The sequence below is a fragment of the Nicotiana attenuata genome, unplaced genomic scaffold, assembly GCF_001879085.1.
Source record: "Nicotiana attenuata strain UT unplaced genomic scaffold, NIATTr2, whole genome shotgun sequence".
Classification (NCBI taxonomy): domain Eukaryota; kingdom Viridiplantae; phylum Streptophyta; class Magnoliopsida; order Solanales; family Solanaceae; genus Nicotiana; species Nicotiana attenuata.
In genome coordinates, this window is record NW_017672981.1 from 1 (window position 1) to 13359 (window position 13359).

The following is a 13359-nucleotide window of genomic DNA, read 5'->3' on the forward strand; positions in this document are numbered from 1 at the left end:
AGTGTCCAGGAGTTTCTTGCAGAGGATGATAATAAGGAGTATTGCAGCACATAGCTGAACTTATTGCTACGAAGGTCCGATGAAAGAAATTGGCATGGAAGTAGCTTTACCTACTTGAAATATATCAGTATAGTAATGCTGCTATTTCAGATTAAGCTAATCCCTGTATATCAGCAGAGAACAACATATCGAAATAGATTGCCACGTTATAAGAGAAAAAATAGTACACAGGTCTGATAGTAACAAAGTTACATACCTAGAAAGGATTACCTGAGATATTCTTACTTAAAGGTCTCAACATAGTTCAACATGGAATATTCTAATGTCCAAGCTGGAAGTTCTTAAAATATTATCCTCACCAACCTAGCTTGAGGGGGAGTGTTGAGAAAGGGGTAACTTAGACATTAATGTATAGGGCAAATTTAGTCATTTCACTGTATCCGTTAGTTTATTTCTCCGTAGTTATTAACTGTCAGATTATTAGTTAGATTAACTACAGGTATAGTATAGATAAAATAGTGTAATTAGTCATAGATGAAATAAATGAGATTTCCTATCTCTTCTCCACTCCTTCTCTCCCTAACATCTCTCTAGTCGATACTCTCTCTCTTCTTCCTTGAATTCAGATTCCATAATCTGTAATTTCACCATTTATTCCAAATTACCAGAAACTATATACTATATATATTATATTATATAATATATATATATAACTTGGAGATTAGCTAAGTTTTTATTAAAACTTAACTTGGTCATATTACTTCGCCAATGAAATAAAAAATGAAAATCAATGTCATTGTCCTAGTACATGTTTCTAGTCGGACTAGGAAACTACGTGTAAAACATGTAAGAAAAAATAGGAAAAACGATTTCGGATTTTACCGTGAATTCGTTAAAATTATAGGTTTTTTCTGTTAAAAATGTAACTATTTAGTTTGTTTATTTTGTGCATTTACTGTCTACTCATTAATTTTGCAGCAAAAAAAAAAGTTGTTATTAATGGAATAAAAAAACAATGAATATTATTTTCTTACTTTTTTTTATTTTTAAAAAAATGGGGGGCCCCTAAACCTTGGTAGTTTTCTCAAACTTGGCATATAGTTTTCGGGTTTAAGCGATTCATTATAAAACTCTTAAACGATTCGTACATAAAAAAATCATAACTCATTTCTTTTTGCAGGGCTTGTATGTTTCGTGTATTTGACTAAAGTCGATAAAAGGAAAAAGAGTATGCATTTTTCAAATTAATTTACTGCAAAACAGTGGGAAAATGGAGTTCATATGCTGTGAATGACGATGGATTGTCTCCATAGTTTAGAATCATAGAAAGTTTGAACTTTGGTCCGCCATAAGAAACTAAAAGAACATCATAAATGAGCAAGTTTTAAAAAAAAAAAAAAAAAAATTCTCTGTTGTTTCTCTTTTCTGGTAACGCTTTATCTTTCTGTCTATGCTTTTATTTTTCTTATTCTTCTTATTACTCTTCAAACTATAGGTGTTAACGGGTGGGCCGGGGCCGGGCTGGGTTGTTATATTTTAGACCCGTCCGCGGTTACGGTTCGGGCCGTTACGGTTGGGTTTAACGGGTTCGGGTTCATCCGGGTAAAAATTTGACCGTGAGGGTTACGGGTTGAGGGGCCCGGACCGGGCCCGGTTTAGTGTAATTAAATTTTTTTTTTTTTTTCTGTATTTTGTTAATATTATTTTTTAAGTTATTTAATACAAAGTAATTAAATAAAGAATACAAGGAAGATGGAAAAAATTGCACTTATAAATTGGCAAGTGCTACATTTATTTTCAAAATTCAACTTAACAATTGAAAGGTTACATTTAACAACAAGTAAATTAACCAAAAAAGAGTAAATTCAAAGGCTTTTGCAATTGCTTAGAAGTCTTCATAATCAATCTGAACTGAGTGGCCCTTCTTCTGGAGTATTAAATTCGGATGGGTTACCATGTGTTAATATATCTCCAAGTTGCTCGCTTCTGGGCTATCACATCTTCAGTCCTTGATTTCCTTCGTTCCGATCTAATTCAATCTCTGAAACATACTACTTCCAAAGCATTGCTTCCAATGACGTGACGGGTTGTCTCCAAGTTGTGTCTTGCTTGGCTAAATGCACTCTCCGGTGCAAACAATAGAAATTGGCACATTCACACGTTCCGAGCCATAGCGAAAAGAACAGGAATTTGCTTTCCATTCTCATGCCACCCAATCCCAACGGTGAAATTTTTTTTTGTGGCGAGGCTCTTTTTTGCTTCTGCAAGTAGAATTGAAGTTCATGCAATGTTCCCTGCTAACTGGTGTTGAGTGTTAAGAAAATGTAGAAAAATATTAAATCTACAAGGCTTCTTCACATCCACAGTAGCAGAAGTGCTCAGTGCATAGTGGGATTACATTGATACAGTAACGAGCAGCATCATCAATTACATTTGCCATAATAATTATATAATTGTGTCAAATAATCATTAGCTTGTTCATAAGAAACATATAAATATGGGGTTCTAGTTTGGTCCATCTCCATATAAGTGTATAAGCATTCATTAATTGGTGACAATCAGCATCTTAATAGAAGGATTTAATAACAGCACCAATTAAGTAAATCGGAGGAATTGGAAGAAATATTTTTTTGAATTTTGCTTGCATTTTTTCAACAAATTCTTTATGTGTTCTTTCTTTCTTAAATTCAAAGAAGTAGAAAAGATTTCAGCTATATGTACTAAAGCATAGTAACAGTAGGTAATATCACTCCAGAAAACTCAACAGTAGCTGTATATAAATTTCTGTAAAAAATTTAACACATCATTAATGACCTCCCAAGTACTAGTTGTTAACATACAGTTTTGGATCAGTACACATGCGGCAGTAACAACTTCAGTATTGGAATCCTATATTTGTTAGCAATATTTTAAAAAATATATATGTATAAATTCCATCTAGTAACAATTTCGTCTGCATGAATCTGGGTTTTAAGATTATACTGGACACACTTATTCTTAATTCCTTTCTTCTAGATTGTCTATATTTCTTTTGATATAACACCAAGACTGCTCTTTAACATGGTAATCTTCAGTTGAAAATAAATCAAGGCCACTTTTAACAATTAAATTATAAACATGACATGCATACCTAACATGAAAATTTTCATCAAAGAGGTGGTTGTCAAATTGCAATTTTAATATTGAAATTGCGGCATTATGTTAGAAATCCATTATAAAAGACATACACAATACTTTTTGCTTGAAATTATAAAATTCAATAACTTCAGCAAAATAGTATTACTTTCAAACGGCAGCAGTATGACTCTGATCTTCATCATATCTAAAGCGATAATAGTTTTGACATACAAAGTAGTATATCTCATCACTGACATGTAATTGTCGAATAATCATTTCCTTAACAGATGGGCCAATATCAGAAGTTAGAGAAACTCTAACAAGGAAGGTGCTAAACCAAATAACGTATGTATGTTTGATATGTCCATTGAAGTCTAAAGATATCAGCTTAGCAGTCTTCTAGGGATACCTTTAAAATAAAGATTGTAATCCTTTGAATATACATAATAAGATATGATGAAGAGCAAGAAAAAAGTAGAACAGCCTAAAGCAATCATTTTGGCTAACTCCTCACGATCCTTCATTTTAATCATATGTTCAAATAAGTCCTCCGTAGTAGGGTTAATAGTTGTTTGATTTTCATACACCATTCAGAGGCCCATTCTATGGATGTGCATTTTCTCATATGTCTACTAAGGCATCCTAGTCCCCCTACATTTCCTCAGTTCAATTTTGTTTTAAAATCATCTTTAATAAAGGTTTGCATCTAACTCTTTCAGTAACCTTCAATTATTTCAAAAAATTCAAACTTCTTACTTTCTTTTTTCTACGTTAAGTTAGTCGGAGCCACATGTGATCTACTACTATGCCACGACCACCACCCCTTGTAGCAACTCCAATACTACAGCTCAACACTAGTAGGTTGGTACTGGTATCTTCATCGTTCATGCCTTTAATTTCATTATCTTTCTTTCCAAAATCTTCTTGTAATTTGTTCATAATCTTATTAATCAATTAGGCGATGTTTCGGAAACATGTGTAAATGAGGTATTACTATTTACTAACCAGATGCTGAAGGCAGCTACTCTTTTTTTATTTTTCCCCTACCAGTAATTTTCTACACGCTCTTTTAGCAGCATTCAAACATATTGTAAAATTAAAGTATAAGCTAAAATTTAAATATGCACATAAAAATAGTAATAAGAGAAAGAGTTGGAGGGAGGTGCAGCGGAATTCGACAGATAATTGAGCACTTGATTACCATTCCGATGTTATACGAACAAACTCAAAGCAAGTATTTCAATTTTGAGTTCAATTGTTCAACTTCAAAAATCCGAATGATAAAACACGATAAATTAAATTCCAAGAAAAGAGAGCCAAATAAATTATAGAAGATGAATTGAAGACTATTTGAAGTCTTGAAAATTTGGAGAATAAGAGGAATGAAGAGAAATTTGAGATTGAGAATTGTAGAGGTTTGAGTGAAGAAATGAAGACGGGGGGGGGGGGGGGGGGGGGGGGGGGGGGGGGTATTTATAGTTTTTGAGAAGGTTTATTTTGTAAATTGAAAAAAAGGTTAAAAATTTTAAAAAAAAAGGCTTATTTAGATGCAATTCTCCTCGTTGGGCTAACGGATCAATTCCAGGTCTGACCATTGCCAACGTAGTGGGGGATGATATGCCCACATAATTCGAAAAAAACAAAAAAGACAAAAAAAAAATTATAGTCGTTGTACCGGGCCGTAAAACCGGTAAGAGTTTACTGTTCATCAGTGGACCGGGGTTTTAACCGGTCCGGTTAACCGTTAAAAAAAGTAAACGGTACCAACGGGGCCTTACCTCCTCCTACCCAGCCCACTCGGCCCTCCAGATGTTTACGTGCCGGTTCCGTTCCCGGTTTAACCGTTCTGGCCGGTCCTGGTTCCGGTCAAAACCCGGCCCGTTAGACACCCTTACTTCAAACTTGAAAATGCATACTTCTTTTTCCTTTTTTGTTCTCTACACGGAATCCTATATTTTTAGGACGAGTCCGAAACTTAATTAACGACTTTTAGACACAAAAGTACGTTTTTATAATTTTAAAAAGAAAGTTACAAAAAAGTGGTACTTTCGCAGTATCTAGTACTGCGAATTGGTTAACGGGAAATTTTGCCGTTAAATCAATTCGCAGTAGAAGTACTGCGAAGTATTTTTTAATTTTTTTTATCTATTTCGCAAGTATAGTACTACGAGTATCCAAAACGCTGCGTTTAATTATGAGTTTGGGCCCAGCCTTATTTTAATTTAAGGCAATTCGCATTATAGTACTATGCGAATTGCCTTAATTAAATAATGGCCCTTTTCTTCCTTGGACACGACATTGAAGCTCCATTTAAAAAACAAACCTGCCTGTTTCCTTGGTTCCGCCCCCCCATCATTTAAAAAAAAAAAAAATTCGGATCCACCCGTTCTCATAAAGATCAAGGAGTGTATGGTCCATCGTAAGACACAAAGAAAGCTTTGGATTCCGTGTTTCGAGTGCAAAAATTCGATTCATATATTCAAAAAACTTACATCGAGGTTATTTCAATTTAGTTATGCCGAAAACTCGTTAGTCATCGGCATATTTGTATTGTTTAAGTATGTTTTCAAAATGTGAATTGTATGTTATGTTTTTGTTTATTTTGTATCTTTTATATACCCGGATTGATTTTATTTGATACTCCGAATTTATTTATGTTTGTGAAAAAATGCTACTGGATTTTTTGTGTTATATTTGATTTATATACCCGAATTTATGTTATGTTTGTGACCAAAAAATACTTAAACATTTGATAATATTGTATTATTTTGTAATTTGTAATTAAATTTGATAAATAATTGTAATTGTTAAATAATATTATTTATTTTATTTATTTATATTGTTTATGTTATGTCATATTGTAGATCCTTTGTAGCGTAAGTAAAATAGCGTCCTTTTAGGAAGAAAGAATATAGAGCCTTTTAGCGTTAAAATGTTAGAAGCCTTTTAGCTGTAGAGTCCTAGTAGCTAACAAAATTTTAAAAATTGTTGAAATGTTAGACGCAATAATAGTTAGGGATAACTCGGTGCTACCGGGCCGCGAAAAATCAAGCCTGGAACCCATTTACTAACTATTATCTCTCCAATTCAAAAATTTATAATTTTAATTTATTAAGTTAACAAAAATTCCTAAAAAATGTTGAAATTGAGACGATAATAATTAATAAGTCGGTGCTAGCTGTGCCTCAAAATCGAGCCTGGAACCCCATAGCATAATTAATTATCTCCAATATTAAACATAATTAATTTATTTAATTTTATTAAGTTAAACAAAATTCTAAAAATGTTGAAATTGAGACGCATAATAATTAAGGATAAGTCGGTGCTGCCCTAAGGGCCTCAAAAATCAAGCCTGGAACCATACACTAATTATTATTCTCCAATATTAAACATAATTAATTTATTTAAATTTTTAAGCTACAAAATTCTAAAAATGTTGAATTGAGACGCATAATATTAAGGATTATTCGGTGCTACGGGCCTAAAAAATCAAGTCTGAACCCATACTAACTATTATCTCCATTCAAAAATTTATAATTTAATTTATTAAGTTAACAAAAATTCTAAAAAAATGTTGAAATTGAGAGGCAACTAGATTAAGGATAACTCGGTGCTATCGGACCTCAAAAAATCAAGCTGGAACCCATACAAATTATTTACTCGCAATTCAAAATTTATAATTTAATTCTTTAAGGTACAAAATTCTAAAAATGTTGAAATGTAGACGCATAATAGAATTAAGGATTAACTCTGTGCTTACCGGGCCTAAAATCAACGCCTGGACCATTACATAACTATTCTCTCCAATATTAATCCATACTTAAATTATTTAATTTATTACTAACACAAACAATTAATTTTTGTTTAAATTATAAGTAAGCCGACAATGGCCCTTTCCTCCGCCTGCGCATCCCTGTGACTGCGAGGATCAGCTACAGTGGGTTTAGGGCACGGGCGAACATAGGTCCTCCTCTGTTTGGGAGGGACAACTATCGATTGCAGGCCTCTCCGCCCCAGGAGGCCTGATGAATTTGTAGGGAGTTATTTGCGGGGCATCCTTTCCAAATGAGGCGCATAGTAGAGAGCCTCGCAGACTACGGGATTATATACCATTTTTTAGCTTGGACGGATCAGCTGAATTGGTCGCTCATCACGGCTCGTAGAGAGCGGGGCGAACCGGAAACGCATACATTTCACTTGCCCACTAGAGAGGTCACCATCACGCTGCAAAGGATGTCGGGTTTTATACGGACTGCGCGTAAAGGGATCGCGCCTTCGCACTTGCCCCACCACTGGAGAGGGATGCACACGTGCACAGTTGGCGGTATGATGGGGCAGTTGACTGGTTCTGAACCTCAGGGTGACCGGGTGGCAGTCGCGTTGCTTTGTCATTCATGTAGAGATCAGATGGCGGATTTGCACCTCAGAATATTCCACGAGATGGAAGCATCTTTGGGATTTGTAGGTACCACCCGGTTGGCACGTTGCTGCTGCTTTTTCGGGTGTTTCTTGTTTCGGACACTTATCGGGGAGTAAGTGAGTTCTGACGCTTTCTCCCATTGTCCTTGAGCAGCTGGATGAGCTACCCCAGTACAGCTGGGGTGCCTCTGTTCTGGCGTATCTAGTATATAGGAGCATGTGCCGCGGCGACGCATAGGTCCCAGCGTTTGTATTGTGGTTCTTCCTTCACAGTGCATAAATTTGTCCACTACTTTGTTCTTTACTTCAATTCTATATCCCTGATACTCATAATTTACACAACATTTTCTTAGCTTTGGGCCTGGCAGGCGGTCATGCGTTGCAGCCATCTACCCCACTTCCCGCCCCGGTGAGGAATTATCGGCTTTCTCCCTCCTAAGCTATCAGGTGGTTCCTCGGGCGTGGGAATACCGAGGGACCCGGATGCTCATCATAATCTCCTCCCTCTAGGGATGTGTTCAGATATGTTGGTGGCAAGACAGGTAATATGTACTAATTGGTTGTTTTAAATATTGAGTGTGTTTTGCATACTCAATTTTTATGTTACTTAATTTGGTCAGTTCATCTGATGTCCATACAGCATCGATTGCTTGGTCACGTCTCCCCGCTTGTGCTGGTCGACCGGCTGATTTGAGCACCTCCGTCCCGATGATCTTCTGGACAACGTTGAAGTATCAATGTCCACGGAGGGTGTGCTTCGACCAGTTTGGCCTTCCTGCAGCCTTACCGAGGAGCCTGGATGGAGGCTACACACTATCAGCGGGACGACCTGCCCAGCATGGACCGGAGTATACTTGACTGGCTACAGACAGATAGCTTATTGGGAGGCCGACGCTGGGGCATTCGCTTACCACCTACAGTTTTTCCAGGAGGCCAATATACATGCTGTATGCTGAGTGGTCCGGCGTTAGCCGAATGTGATCGGACCGTTCATGTACTTGCGAGCGCTAAACCAAGACCGTACCCGGGAGGCACGAGGCACTGTATGTTTTTGTGGCTTATTTAATATTTATAATGTGGATGCGTTATTTAATTACTTATTTAATGTTTCATAGGCTTATTGGCATCAATTCGCTCTCAAAGTTGGAGAAAGGAGAATGCATGGCAAGCGTGCCGACCCCGAAAGGGGTTGAGTATGGCCGCAGGTGCTCAGATGGCTCGTCTGCACTGTTGGCATGGCGAGAGATGCCGAGAGGCCTTAGACCATGAGCCTCAGTAATGTGGCTCCAGAGGCTTACCAACAGGGTAGGCCAAGTCCCACGAAGCCAGGGTAGGGCCAAGGAAGCGGAGTCCACGAGGCAAGGGGTGCCCCACGGGGTCCAGGGGACCGGCGAGGAGGTGGTCCCCCCCAGCAAGGGGGCGGTTGGGTACCTGTCGACCCACCTACTGAGGGACATGACGAGAGGACTTCGGAGTTGGGCTTATTGGAGATGATAAAGCAAGGGTTATATCCTCCTGCAGATGAGCCTTCCAGCAGCATGTGCCTTCGTATGATCCTTCAGCTATCATTTGCAGCATGCAGGTCACCGTCACCCCGTCAGGAGCATTATCGATCATGGGTACATTCGACGGGGATGTAGATCAGTACTTCGCATGCCCATCTACCGCAGCTGAGGATCAGCCGGCTCGGGATGTGGATGGCGGGTGCAGGTTGAGTTATCCATCGTCCCCGGCAGTTCATGCGGATCTACCACAGGCGGCGGTATGTTTGTATTACTTTAATATTTCAATTTGTTTTCTTTTCCTTAACTAGCTGCCATTAATTAATTGTTACTTTCTTATGCAGTCTTCGTCCCAGCCCATCTTTGAGGACACTACATGCGGTGATGAGCACACCATGGATACATATACCCAGGAGGTCGACAAGACCATGGTGAGAAAATATTTTCTTACTTAAAATAATAGTACATGCTGTAGGTTAAGATAATAATACATTTTCATAAAATAATACATTTTCACATGCTAAGATTACTTCTTGTTTTGTAGGTTGTTGACGGCCCGACGGCCTATTCTTCCGATCCTGCCAGTTGTAGTATTGATGCTGCTGCACATCCTCACATAAAGAGGCGGCTTGATGATGATGATCCAGATAGTGTGCCCAGGCGACAGGGGATGCGACTTAGGCCAGCAGCAGCACTGAAGCACACAGGCTGCGGCACTCATTGATTTACTTATGTATTAACTTTGTGTAAATAGTGCTTTATGTAAATAATAGTAACAACTATCTTTTAACAACTATTTTATTTTAATTGCATTTGAACAACAATTTTACTTAAACAGTACAACTCAAACACTAACCTTACAAACCTAACACAAAAACAAACAGTACAACTAATGAAAGCACTTGACAAAGGAAACATGAAGATACACTACAACAATCAACACGTAAATGTCATCGCCTAGTATTCTCTGCTTAATCCTCTCGAGCTTTCTTTCTAATTTCTTTTTCTTTTCTTCCACCTCCTTGATCTTCGCCTTCAACTCTTCAATTTCTTGCTTCGATTGGCGCTCTCTGTCCTACTGCCCATTACACACATCTTGAAGATGATACACCTGGTCTTTGTAGTATTCTTGGTCACATGGTTCATCAATCCATACCTTAAAATTGCATATAGGTACGTCGGGTTGCCTATAAAACTTGTTCATACACGCCCAGTAGCGGCGTCCAGCTTCTTCCCATTCATTGTACATCATGCTTTTGATTCCACAGTCGCACTTTGGGCAACGAAGGGGTCGTTGAGACATTTCTTAAAGAGAAGTTTGGTTTTATGGAAAATCTCGATTATAGGTTGTTGTTAAGCGCAGAAAATAACTCGAACGCGCTCGTTATTTATAGGCAAGATTTCAGATTGATCGTAGTCCTTGTTACATACCAACTTAAAAGGTTCCGGCGGCCAATAATGCTCAGCACCTAATGGAAACAACTTCCCACTATACGTGTCTACGTATGCAGCAACACTGTATTGCCTTCCAATATAGTTTGTTGCCCCATATCCAACTTGTTGAAAGCACTTCAACGCATGTGCGCACGGCATGTGGTAGATGGTCCATTTCCCACATGAACATAACCTTCTATTTTCATTCACCGTCTGTAGATTATTCCCACGGTGTCCGTTAATAGCGGTCTTAACTTCAAAAATACCCCGTTCATGATCATACTGAAGAAATGAATGCCACTGTGCTCGCTTCCTGTACCTTTCAAATCTTCTCATGGGTATTGGCATAAATTCAACACCCCTGTCCATCAATGCCGATGCAGCTGCGTGCCTTTCAACAGACCTCTCTGCACTCTGTTTGAATGTCATGCGGACCATGGCAGTGACAGGCAGTCCACGGGCAGACTTCAACAAGCCGTTGAATGACTCCGACACGTTTGTAGTGAGGGCTCCCCATCGTCTGCCGCCATCAGCATGCAACGTCCACATGTGAAGCTCATGTTGCATCAACCAAGTATAGGCTCGTGGTTCTATCTGCCGGATCNTTTCACTTGCCCACTGGAGAGGCCATCATCACGCTGCAGGATGTCCAGGTTTTATACGGACTGCGTGTAGAGGGACGCGCCTTCGCACTGCCCCACCACTGGAGAGGGATGACACGTGCACAGTTGGCGGATATGATGGGGCAGTTGACTGGTTCTAGACCTCAGGGTGACCGGGGTGGCAGTCGCGTTGCTTTGTCATTCATTAGAGATCAGATGGCGGATTTGCACCCAGATATTACCCACGAGATGGAGCATCTTTGGATTTAGAGGTACACCGGTTGGCGTTGCTCCTGCTTTTCGGGTGTTTCTTGTTTCCGGACACTTCGGGGAGTAAAGTGAGTATGCGCTTTCTCCATTGTCTTGAGCAGCTGGATGAGCTACCCCAGTACAGTTGGGGTGCTACTGTTCTGGCATATCTGTATAGGAGCATGTGCCGGGCGAGCATAGGTCCAGCGGTTGATATATGTGGTTTTCTGCCCCTCCTACAGGTGCAATAAATTTCCGAATACTTTCTTCTTTACTCAAAATTCTATATCGTGAAATGACTCATAAATTTACATTAACATTTTATCTTAGCTTTGGCCCTGGCAGCGGATCATGCCGTTGCAGCCACCTCTACCACCACTTCCGCCCGGTGAGGATTATCCGCTTCTCCCTCTAGCTATTAGGTGGATTCTCCAGCGTGGGAACTACCGAGAGACGGATGCTCATCATAATCTCCCCCTTCTCAGGGATGTTTTAGATATGTTGGTGGACGGACAGGTAAATATGTACCTACACTTGGTTGTTTCAAAATGAGTTGTATTTTGCGTACTCATTTTTATGTTATTATTTGGTAGTTCATCTGGACGCCATACAACATCGAGTTGCTTGGTCAGCTACCCGCTTGTTGCTCAGTCGACCGGCTAATTTGGAGCACCTCCGTCCCGATGATCTTCTGGGATCACGTTGAGTATCATGCCACGGAGCGTGTGCTTCGACAGTTTGGCCTTCCTCAGCCTATACCGAGGGAGCCTGGATGGGAGGCTACACACTATCAGCGGGACGACCGTGCCAGCATGGACCGGCAGTATATTGGATGGCTACAACAGCAGATAACTTATTGGGAGGACCGAGCTGGGCGCATTCCGCTACCACCTACAGTTTTCCAGGAGGCCTCTATTCATCTGTATGTTGAGTGGTACCGCCGTCAGACCCGAATGATGATCGGGAACCCCGTTCATGTACTTGGCGAGCGCTACAGACCGTACGCCGGGAGGCACGAGGCACTGGTATATTTTTGTGGCTTATTAATATCTTATTATTGTGATATAGCGTTATTAATTACTATTTTAAATGTTTCATAGGCTATTGGGCATCATCGCATCTACCAGTTGGGACAGGAGATGCAGCAGCGTGCCGACCCTGAAGTGGTTGAGTATGGCCGGAAGGTGGCACAGATGGCTCGTCTGACACTGTTACAGGCGAGAGATGCCGAGAGGTTAGACCATGAGCCTTAGTATGTGGCTTCAGAGGCCTACCAGCGGGGTAGGCCAGTCCCACGAGCTAGGGGTAGGGCACCAGGAAGGGGTACCCCACGAGGCAAGGGTGCCCCACGGGGTCGCAGGGGACGGCGAGGAGGTGGTCAGCAAGGGGGCGTTGAGGTACCTGTCGACCCACCTGTTGAGGGACATGACGAGGACTTCGGAGTTGGGGGCTTTGGATATGATCAACAGGGTTATATGCCTCATGCAGATGAGCCTTCCAGCAGCATGCCTTCGTATAGCCTTCAGCTATCTTTGCCAGCATCGACGTTAGGCATGCTTGGCAAATTATCAAGGTAAGGAATATTTCGCTCATGAAATGGCACGTGGGACTCGTACACTCTTGGTCTAGCGGGAGGTGGAGGAACATGCTCCCTGGTCTGCTCAGGTTCAACATTCAGTTCCTCCTCCTCATCATCACCCTCATCATGGAAGGGTGTGTCATCCCCAGACTCATCCGCATTGTTGTCATAATCACTATCATCCTCCTGACTCTGCGCATCTGCCAAATCACGAGTAAAAATTTTGTCTATGGGCAACTGTGTGAGGTCAGGAGCTTCAAGAAGCTCGTTTTCACTGCACAAAAAGAACAAAAACATAAGTTACCCAATACTCAGGAAAAATACTTTAGATATAGCTATATCACTTTACTTACAAATCGTATTGTCTTGACGTTTCATGATGGATATTTTTATGTTGGTGATGACTCCCAGATGGACCACCGTGGTCCAATACTCCAGACCTACGCATATTCCAACT